We start from the raw sequence: 11,535 nt of genomic DNA on the forward strand, positions 1-11,535 counted from the left end.
TCCGTCCCGTCCCTCTGGTCTGTGCGCCTGTTTTGAGCCAGTTCCGCACTGTTTTGGGGACTGTAGCTTTGCCACGTAGTGTGAGGTCAGGGAGGGAGACGCCTGCGGCCCGTTCTCCTTTCTCAGGGTCGCCTTGGCTCTTCGGGGTCCTTTGTGGCTCCACGCGCGTCTTAGGAGGATTTGCTCTGTTTCTGTGGAAAATGCCACGGCATTTCGGGAGGGCCTGCGCTCACTGTGTGCAGTGCTTTGGGTAGAAGGCATACTCTAACAATGTTAATTCTTCCGTTCCATGAGAACAGGGTAATCTTTCCATTTCTTGGTGTGTCTTTTTCAATTTCTTCATCAACGTCTTAAAGTTTGCAGTGTGCAGGTCTTTCCCTTCCTTGGTTAACTTTATTCCCAGGTATTTTGTTCTTTTTGATGCAGTTGTAAATAGGGTTGCTTTCTTTCTCTTTCTGATGGTTCATTATTAGTGTTTAGAAATGCAACTGATTTCTGTGTATTGATTTTGCAACTTTGCTGAATTCATTTATTAGTTCTAATAGTTTTTTTTGTGGAATGAAGTGGAAAATTGGAATTCCAAAATCCCACTGTTTCTACCGTATCCAGGTCGTCCACAACACGGAGGACAGTGGCTCCTAATATAACCTTCCCCCAGTGCCTCTAAATGACACGTGGACTTCAGGTGAACTGGATCTGGGTAGGGCTCGGCTGCTCTATGGAAGCTTGATGTTTTCTCTGCTTTTCGGACATGCTATTGACATGGTGTTTTGAAAAGTAATTTACTTTCCAGTAATTTCAAACATAAAAATTTACACACATAAAACAAGTCTTGTATCTTGACTAAATATATTCCTAAATATTGACGTTGACATTATTTACAGTGAAATTGTTATCATAAATGCTTTTTCAGGTTATTTATTGCTAGTGTATATACATATAAGATAGATTTCTGTGAATTGATATTTTGTTCTATAACTTTGCTGCATTAGTTGACTAGCTCAAATAATTTTTTGTTCATTATAGGTAGTTTTATATATAAAATGATGTGATCTGTGTACTGTGAAGAGACACAGTTTGAATTTTTCCATTCACACATGGATGCCTCTTATTTCTTTCCTCAAGATTCTAGGTAGGACTTCCGGCATCCTATTGAGTAACAATGATGAAGACCAGCTTCCTGGCCTCACTCCTGATTTCAGGAGTAAATCTTTGTCTTCAACGTTGAGCACGAGGTTTGCTGTGGCTTTTTGTACTACTCTTTTCCATATTGAACAAATTTCCTTTTATTCCTGCTTTCTTGAGTGTTTGTATCATGAAATAACACTGGTTTTTGATTGTAGTTTTTTCTGCATTAATTGATATGATCATGTGTTTTACTTCACACTTTTATTGTGGTTTATTACATTGCTTAATTTTAATATGTTGAACAACCTGAAATTTCGGGTGTAGAGATACTTGCTTATGGCGTCATCCATTTAATGTTCTTTTGCTTTCCTGTTGCTACTAATTTGTGATAGATTTTTACATTCATCTTTATAAGGTATACTGGGGTAGTTTTCTTTCTTATGATGTATTTGTATAATTTGATTAGATTTGGCTTGGTGTAAGTGGTTTGGAGGGTTAGCATTAGGGCTGGGGCTGTGTATGGTTTATGGTTGCTGTTATGGTTTACGTCTTATGGTTATGTTTACAGTTATGACTTATTTATGTGTATGGTTAATGAATACATTTTATGGTTTATGGTTTTGGTTATGGTTGTGGTTTTGTTTATTGCTTAAGGTTTATGGTTTTGGTCTCAGGGTGTTAGGGTCCTGCGTTAGAGTGGGTGTTAGGACATGGGCTAGAATTAGGGTACGGGTAGGATACGGGTAGAGTATGGGTTAGGGTAAGGTACAGGTTGAGGGTACGGGCTAGGGCTAAGGTTAGCTCAGGGCTTAGGGTCAGGATCAGAGTTTAGGGTGAGGATCCGTGTCGGGATTAGTGTCAAGGCTGAGCTCGGCCGTTGTTTTCTGCTCCTCCAGCCCTGAGCCCTGATAGAGGATGAATGAAGTGTCTGCTCTGGTCCCTCACTGTTTAAAATTGAACTCAACATCAGTCCAGTGTTCTTAGGGCCTCAGAGGTCATACAGGGTTTCCCTACCCCCTCCCTCCTGGGAAGGGTGATGCAGGGCTCACGTGGTCAGGCCCCTCCCAGGGTATGGAGCTCTCCTGGGCAGGCACCCGGCAGGGCTGGGCACACAGGAACCGTGCACATAGCCCTCGTTGCAGAGCACCGCCAGCCCATCTGTCGGTTAGAGCTGACACAGAGCACCTCAGAGCAGGACCTGAACTAACAAACAGCAGCTCTGACAGGTCTGTGACCCTGGGCGTCACTCTGTGTGGCCTCCTTCCACCGGGTCTTCCAGAGGCTTCCACTGCAGCTGGGGCACCAGGCCTCCGTCTCCACCCACCACCCCTCCTCTCCCTGACTCCTGGGTTCCTCTCGTGAGGAGAGGGTTTTCTTGAAGTTGTCTCCCACTCATAGGCCAGATAAAATGATTAGAAAACAAGCGAGGGCTGCAACCCCTTGTCTATCCTGACTCTCAGGAGCCCACACCTGTTCCTTGGACCTGGCCGGTGCAGCAAGGCCCATTTTCTGCGACTCTGAGCCCCTGAGGGGCGAGGATTGGCTGACCTGGGCAGCCTGACCCGGCCGGCGAGCCCTCCCCATGTGTGCCTGGGTTGAGGTCTATATAAACACCGCTCCAGGCAGCAAAAGCCCCTGCAGCTGGGCCTGACGCCATATTCTCTGCCCCGTCAGCAGTCTCGGGGCTGGGCTGGTGGGAGGGAGTAGGGCCCACGGCTCTGTGCGTGGCCTGGTGTGAGTGGGGCTCTGCTGGACTTTCTGCAGGAGCTGCCGGGCTGCCACCTGCTAAAGAAGAGGATGTGTCGCCCATACCTGCCGCTGGAATTTCTCCCCGGGCAGAGGTGAGGAAGGAAAACAGCACTGGGGGCCGGGACAGGAGGGGTACCTCAGGCAGGGAAGTGGAAAGCTTCCAGAAGAGCGCCCGGGGCCAGGACCATCCCGGCTGGCCTGCAGGCACCAACTCGGCCTGCGTGCTGTCGCTGGTGTGACTCCAAGCCCCTTCCTCTAGGCTTTAAAGTCTTTGCACACATTCAGGTGTTTTACCTGGGAAGGGTGGGAACAGTTCAGCAGCAGCTGGCCTGGGGCTCAGCTCACTTTTACTCACAGACGCCTCAGCACCGTCCACCAGCTCTGCAATGAGGACACTCCTTGCCGGGGGGCTGCTGGCTGCATGGGAGACGATTCCCCACCTCTGACCAACTTCAGAATTGTTTACCACTGGAGCAAGTGTCCTGATAGGGTTTTCATCTGTGTAACTAGTGGGTTCTTAACTAGCAACGTGAAGGGTGACATCAGAAGTCCCGAATTAGGGTGGAAATAACTTATCCCGAACAGGTACAGGCGTAAAAACCTGGGGAGGCCGTGTGCAGCCGGTACCCTTGGGGATGGGCTTCTGAATTGAACCCTCAACATTCTGGTGTCCAGCCACTGCTTTAGGACTTCTGGGGCTCAGTGGTGACTCTAAGGGTTCTGTAATCCAGCCTCTATCTGCTTTTAGTGAGACCCGCACTTCCGGCATCCTACAGAGCAAGGTCTGTGTGACTGTTCTGTGGCTTCTGTAACAAATGACCACAAGGTGGGTGGTTTAAAACAACAGGAATTCATCCTCCCCCAGTCCTGGAGACCAGACATCTGAGATCAAGGTTTTGCAGGATAGAAGTCCCTCCAGAGGCTCCAGAATGGGGTTCTTCCTGCCTTTTCCAGCTTCTGGGGGCTCCAGGCATTCCCAGGCTTGAGGCTGCATCCCTCCCGTCTCTGCCTCTGTCTTCACGTGGCTTCTCCTCTGTGTCTTGAGTCTCTCCTGTTTTGTCTCTCATAAGGACTCTCAATTGGATTGGGGGCCACCCTAACCCAAGAGGACCTCACCTTGAGATCCTTAACTATATATATGAAGACGCTTTCCCCAGATATGGTCCTGTTCACGTGTTCTGGAGGGACACATCTTTGGGGGCCAGCATTCAACCCATTATCTGTGTATAAAATAACCCTCATTTTAGGAGATTACCAAGGTCCCGTATAGACTGGCACAGACAGCAGCCATGTGGGTGAGGGTCTGGGGAGAATGAGGACCCTGGAATCACCCGCAAAGGATCGAGGCCTGGTATCATTAGGTGAGCTCTTCCACCACGGGGTCCGTGGAAACAGCCACTCCACTCTGTCCGTGGAAAGGGACCCAGTGCCGAGTCCAGAAGTGGTTATGTTGCAAAGCTGGCTCTTCTGGGATTTCATCATCAATAGCATCATGTAACCAATAACTGCGGGCTTGGGGGAATCGGTTTCTGGCACGTGATGACGGCACTGTCTCTTTAGGCTCATCCAGCCTAGAATAGGAATGTTTGAAGGGGAAGAGTTTGGGAGATTGTGAAGCTTGGTTGTCAAGGCAACTGAGAAGGTTTGTCAAGGAAACTTCTCCCTTAAACTGAAGGCAGGGCTGGGAGAGCTGGACTCCGGGGATCTTTTAAAGGGGCTTCTCTGAAGCACCATCACCTGAGAGGTGGTCTCAGCGTGAGCTGGGGTTTGCGAAAAGTGTGATGAGATGAAGCCTTTCTGTGACAGCTGGGGAGGTGTCTGTAAAGCACCTTGGCTTTTAAGGCAAATGTTTGTTGCTGGAACAAAGTGTCTCCCAAAACTGGGCTGGAGCTCAAGATGTGTCTGTCCCCTTCTTGTGAGAGTCCAGGGCAGGTGGGTGTCAGGTCCCAGGCTCTGTCCCCCTTGTTTCTCCTCCCTGCTTCCAGGTGAGGGCTCCAACCAGCAGGGTGGGGTGACCAGGTGGGCATCATGCCCTCTGTCCTAGGATGCAGGCTGGCCAAGGCCCTCACCACCTCCACCCCTTCCCCTTGGTAACACAAGGCACTACGCCCCAGCTGTAACGGGTGGGAAGGCTGGGAGGTGCAGGGTAGCTGTGAACAGGAAAAAGGGAAATGGTTTCTCACGGGCAGCTGCACGGCTCTCCTGTGAGGGTCGCCTGGACGCTAGCACACAGACTCAGGGGCCTTTGAAGCTTTGTGGTTCTGGAAATCCTATAGGAGACGGTCCACAGCAGGTAAAGCTAATGCTCTCAGTGGAGGTGGTGAAGCCAAAGATCTGCAGTTCAGACTGAAGGTGCCGATGTACCTACAGGACAAAACCATCTCGTGTGAATGTAGTTCAGGCATGTTTAACGTGAATGCAGTCGTGTTATGCCGAAAATCTTCTATCTTGCGCCTCTCCTCAGGGACCCCCTCCTCAGGTCCTGGGGCTCCTGTAACTCACGTACAGGGGGATGGAGCGTGGGCTCCGTCCAGTCTGAGCCCTGAGTTACGCTGCGTGTGAGTCTGCTCAGGACCGCCGTAACAAATAGCACAGGCTGGGCAGCTTGAATGACAGACCTCTCCCATGCTGTCTGGATGCTGTCTGAGATCAAGGTGTGTGCAGGCTGGCTCCTGAGGCCTCTCTCCTTGGTGCGTAGACAGCCATCTTCTCCCCAGGTCCTCACATGGGCTCCCCCTGTGCCTCTCTGTGTCCTAATCTCTTCTTGTAGGACATCAATCCTATTGGATTAGGATCCACCCTGTGACCTCATTTTTACCTTGATCACCTCTTTAAAAATCCCATCTCCAAATACAGCCACATCCTGGGGTCCTGGGGTTAGGGATTCAGCATGTGAATTTGGGGGGATGTGACTGAGCCTATACCATCCTCCTTAGGAACCAAGTGTGCTTCGGTCCTTCCTTCCCTCAAGTCACACGAGGTGATGTAATGGCTCAAGGAGAGGCTGCTCGTGCAGAGTGTGTGTCCCAGCTGGGGAAGCCTTCTCTGCTCTCTTTGATCAGGCTGTGGCAGTGCCTGCCCCGTCCTGAGATGAGCAGTTCTGGGGTTTCCTGCCATGTCTCCTGGCCTGCTGAGGTGCCCATTGTCAGGGAACTCAGGAGCCAGCAGCCTAGTGGGGATGCCGGGGACTCTCAGGGCCTTGGCAGATGCCTCTCCCGGCAGATACCCTAGTGAAAGTGGGGAAACATTTGGGGGATTACAGGTGAGAGAGAGTCAGTCTCGTTTATGCTTCAGAAAGACCACGTTGGGGTGGGATGTGAGACGCACCATGCGGGCAGGGAGCTTTGTCAGGCCTGATGGAGGAACCAGGCACCAGATCGGGCTTGGGCCAGGGCTGTGGGTGTAGAGGGAAATTAGTGTGGGAACTGGCCACAGACTGTTGTTGAAATCTCGGCTTCCCTGTGCACCGAGGCTGAACAGAAATACGGAGACAGGGATTCTGGAGGAAGAGAGAGATGGCTTTATTTTTCTGCCAGGCAGCAGGGAAGACACAGCTGGCTAGCGCCTCAAGAACTGGGCAGACCTCCTTGAGAATCAGGGAAGATTTTATATGTGAGGCTCTCGCAGTCGGGGTATAGGATAAGGATCAAAGTAGCGAAGGTCTTGCATTCCTCCTTTCCTTTGCATTATTTCAAAACAGTCACAGTTGGCATCAGGCCGCGTGGTAATTGGGGTCCAGCAGTCTGGTAATTGTGTCCGTCTGCCTCTGGTTTATCGGCGGTGACCTTGTTTCTGAAATGCAAAAACTATAGGGGGTGATTTGTTAGGAGGGGCGTATAGAATGTAAGTGCTGGACATAATAAGGTTAGGGAGTGAGAGGCAGGTGATGTAACTCACACAGAGTTAGGGGGGATGGGTGCTGAATGTAAATTACATAGTGTCAGGGAGTGAGGTTAGCTTTGTAAAGTACAAATCTAGTTACTACAAATGAGTGACAAAGTAAAACAAGGAGTGATGAACTCTTTCAGGCCAGGTTATGTTTCTTCTCTAGCTTGTTCGCTGTTCCCTTATTTTCCTTGTTCTCAGGGGAGGGAAAACTTCATTTCTATTTTTGCTACAACAAGATTCTGGAGGAGCAGATGACAGTCAGTGGGGCACAAGGAGGGTGGGAGCCTGGGAGACCCCAGTGTTACCTATCCAAACTTGGGTCCGCTTGCCCGAGTGCAGTACAGCCAGTCTACTGACACCGGGTGTGGTGAAGGAAAGTGCAGCTTTAATTGTAAAAGTGCCAATACAAGGAGGCCAGGTGGCTTGTGCTCTAAAACCCCGAACTCCCTGATGGATTTCAGCAAGGCAATTTTAAAGGCCAGGTGAAGGAGGGGGGGTCGCAGTGTATGTGATCAGCTGGTGCACAATTCTCTGGTTGATGGTGAGGTAACAGGCAGTTAACATTATAAATTCTTAGGCAGCAGAATCTCTGGGACTAGCTCTTCATGATCATCAAGTAGTTAATTTCTTCCACTTGGTGGTGGTTTTAGCATCTGTAAAACAACTCAGGAAGCGTGCATCACACACTTTTCCAGCTACTTCAGAGAGGACCTACAGCAGAGGATATGGGGGAGGGTTCTGTCCTGGGAAGGCCCCCTAGGGTCCTGCTCCGTTACACCTGGTGCCTGGGCTTGGCAACCTGGGAAGGTGGGGCTGCTCCTGGGTGTGGGGAGCTGCGGGATCCCAGTCCTCTGAGGGGCCTGTTAGCCCCCAAGGGAGATGGGGATGCAGTGGCTGGACAGAGGCTTCTGGCCTGAGAGAGGGGTCTGGGCTGGAAATGTCACTGGAATCATCACAGGGAGGGAGAGGAAAGGCCAATGGGGGCAGGTTGGTCACAGCAGACTATGTGCAGGTGACTGCGGTTCTGGTGGAAGCAACTCAGAGCCAGAAAGGAGTGGCCGTCAGGGGCTCAGCTCCATTCTCCTGTCCCTTTGTAAAACCGTTGTGTCAGAGTTTGAGACACCGCCAGGAGACGTCTGGGCCCAGTGCTGCCACGGCTTCATCAAAGGGCCCCAGGGGGAACACAGAACCACTGCAGGCCCCGCCCATGTCATCACTGGGAGTAAACCCCATCGGGGCTCCTGGGCTCACAGACTTCAGGTAACCTTTGTCCTCAGGTCTGGTCCTCCTCCCTCCTCTCACCTGCTGGTCAGAGGCCCAGGAACCCCCGACCTGGCTCCACCCCCAGGGCCTGGATTCTGGGACAGCTTAGGGGTAAGCAAGACCCTTATGCTCCTTTATCTGCTTAGGGATGAGAATGTCTTAAAAGCTGCAAGTGACTGATTACAAAGGACTGGGTGTTTCCAGCAGGTATGGGTGGAAAGATGGGGCGTGAAGTTCCTGTGTCTGCAGGGTCTTCCCAGCGTGAAGAACTGTGTGTTTTCCCCCGGCCTGTCAGCATCCTCCCAGGAAGCCCAGATCCAGGATTACAAGGGCAGAGGCTCTCCCCTTGCTTATCTGTAACTTCCCACGCCCACAGCAAGGAGCCTGGCTCCCACCATCTGCCATTTATCTGTGCATTGCTCCTTTCCAGGTTACACGTGCAGAGGTTTCAGAATTGTTAGCTACTACACCCTGGAAAGAACTCCATAAAATAAAGCCCCCTGTTTATATATGGTCCATTTTGCCTTTAGTCTACAGATTCCATTCATTTCCAAAGGTAACTTAGGTCAGCACCTTTTACCCCATCCCCTACAGTGAGTTGTTTCCATATATTTCTAATACATTTAGACTCTGTCACATTATGTATTCCATCCTGCAACACGCCTACATTCTAAATAACTAAATTTGAATAGATTATGATTGACCCCTTGGGCTACACACATCTATGGGCTTAGACAAATGCATAGTGACAGGTATCCATCCTAGAGTATCACATGGTATACTTCAAAACCCCCACCCCATGATCTGCTTATCTATGTAGCTTTGCCTTTCCCAGAATGTCGTAAATGGGGTCATACTGTGTGCAGCCTCCTCAGACTGGATTCTTTCACTTAGCAATATATACTGAGGATATATCCATGTCTTTCCATAGGTTGATGGTGCATTCCTTTCTGCTGAGTAGTATTCCACTGCACCTGTATGGGAGGAAAAACAATTTTCCCTCTATTTTTCTAGGTTCTTGGTTGAGACACCACCCCCCCGCCCCTGTAATAAAAGACAGATTACCAGGAGAAAAACAGAAATTTAATAACATGTATACCTTCTGAATACAGGGGGGATACCACGGAAAACTGAGTCACTCCCTGAAATGATCCCCTTAAATACCGTCTTCAGCTAAAAACAGAAGAAAGATGTTGGGGAAGTGGGGGAAGGCCAGTTATGGCAGGTTATCGTGCAAAGCACAGTAAAGAAAGGTATGATTGTTTGCACATTTAAGTCAGGACATCTCCATTGATAAGTGTTACTTGAGATTTCGTTATCCTTCTATTTCTGGCGCAAAGTGGGACATACCCTTATAAGTGGAGATTTCTGTGTTGTAAATGTCCTTCGCAAAAGGGCAATCTCTACTCAGTTTTCTGAGATTCCTTTTTTTTTTTTTTTTTTAAATCAGACTGAAATAATCCTCATGCCAGAGAGAGAGATTTTGGGGTGGCATATTCTACTTGCCTTGACATGGATGCTTATGCATTCATCTTTTGAAGGATATCCTGATTTCTTCAAGTTTTTAGCCATTATGAATAGTGCTGCTGTGCATAATTGCATTCTTGTTTGCATTTGGACATAGATTTTTAAAGCAGTTGCCTAAATACTGGAAGCACAATTGTTGGATCCCAAGGTAAGACTTGTTTAGCTTTGGAAAAAACTGCCAAATTGTCTTACAAAGTGGCTGCACATGCATCCCACCGGCAATGAGGGAGAGTTCCTGTTGTTCCTCACCCTCTAGCAATTGGTATTGTCATATTTTTGGAGTTTAGCAGTGCTAATAGGTGTGCTGTGATATCTCATGATTTTAATTTGTAATTCCCTAGTGGTATATGATGTTGAGCTTGTTTATGTATGATTTTTACTATCTGTATATCTTTTTTGGCTGGGTGTCCAGATCAGATCCTCACCCATTTTTTTTTATGGGGTTGTTTTAGAGGTCTTTGTCTATTCTGAGTCCAGATCCTTTATCAGATACAAGTTTTGCAAATATTTTTCTCCCAGTTTGTGTCTTGTCTTTGGATTTTCTGAATAACGTCTTTGAGAGTAGAAATCTTTAATTTGATAAAGTCCATAATATTACTTTTTTCTTTTGTGGATTGGCTTTTTGTGTTTTGTGTTAAAACTCAAAGATCGTGATCGAGAGACTAACCCCAAGGTCATGTATTTCTGTGTTTATCTCTGTAGTTTTGATAGTTTCACATTTTAAATATCTGTTAATAAATTTGAGTGAGTTTGGTGTAAGATTTAAAGTTTGTGTCTAGTCATTTCATTTCATACAGTTTCCAGTTAATTGTTTCTTAACTATTTTGGAGAAGTCATGGGATACTTGACTGTATTTCAGTTTGCATTTCCACAGTTTAGTGGATGCAGCGGAAGTGCCTTCAGGGGGCGGGGCCTCCACTGAACTGGGAGGTGGCTTGGTCTGCACGTTCCCATTGGCTGGCAGGGAACGTGAGCCCGCCTCCCTGGCCCCCCTCCGCGGGAAGGCGCGTTCTGCCTGCGGACTTGGCGCAGCGCACAGCTGATGGGAGCCCTGCCACCTCAGGACCCCCTGGGGCTTTGGCTTCTGGGACACGCGGGGCCGAGTCCATGCTGACGGCCGGGCTTCGGGACAAGCCGGGGTAGAGTCCACACTAACCGAAGCCGGGTCTCCTCAGGACCCGCTGGGCCTTCAGCTTTGGGACACTGTGGGGTCCAGTTCATGCTGACAGGAGCCTGGTCTCAGGACCTGGCGGGAGGTGATGCCGCTGAGGGAAAAGGTGAGGAAAAGTGGGCAGAAGGTTCCTGTGCGTGGCTGACCGCTGCAGGTGTCTGTCTTCAGAGGACCCAGGAGAGGAAGGGCTTGATGTGGAAAACTGGGTTTTTGGCCCCTTTTGTGTGTGGTGTAGACAGAGCGCAGTGTTGTTCTTTGGCGAGTGGCGTCTGGTTTTCCCAGCACCGTTTATTGAGGGGACTGTCCTTTCCCTGGTGTATGTTCTTGGCTCCTTTCTTGTGAATTAACTGACCACATACCTGTAGGTTGATTCCTGGGTTCTCTGCTCTGTTCCTCTGGTCCGTGTGCCTGTTTTTGTGCCAATTGCACACTTTTGGGGGACTGTAGCTTGGTAATGTAGTGTGAAATCAGGGAGGGAGACGCCTCCAGCCCGTTCTCCTTCCTCAGGGTCGCTTTGGCTCTTCTGGGTCCTTTGCGGTTCCACACACAACTTAAGATTATTTGTTCTGTTTCTATGGAACATGTCATTGGGCTTCTGGTAAGGAATGCATTGAATGTGTACATTAATTTGGCTAGACTACATATTTTTTAAAAATTAAACAACAATTTGGGTCACAGCATGTAGCATGCAGAATGCGGGATCTTAGTTCCCCAACTCGGGATCGAACACACGCCCCCTGCAGTGGGAGTGCAGAGTCCCAACCCCTGGATGGCCAGGGAAGTCCCACCTTAGAATGCATATTTTCACA

The sequence above is a fragment of the Lipotes vexillifer genome, unplaced genomic scaffold, assembly GCF_000442215.2.
Source record: "Lipotes vexillifer unplaced genomic scaffold, Lipotes_vexillifer_v1.1 scaffold664, whole genome shotgun sequence".
In the NCBI taxonomy this organism is placed as follows: Eukaryota; Metazoa; Chordata; class Mammalia; order Artiodactyla; family Lipotidae; genus Lipotes; species Lipotes vexillifer.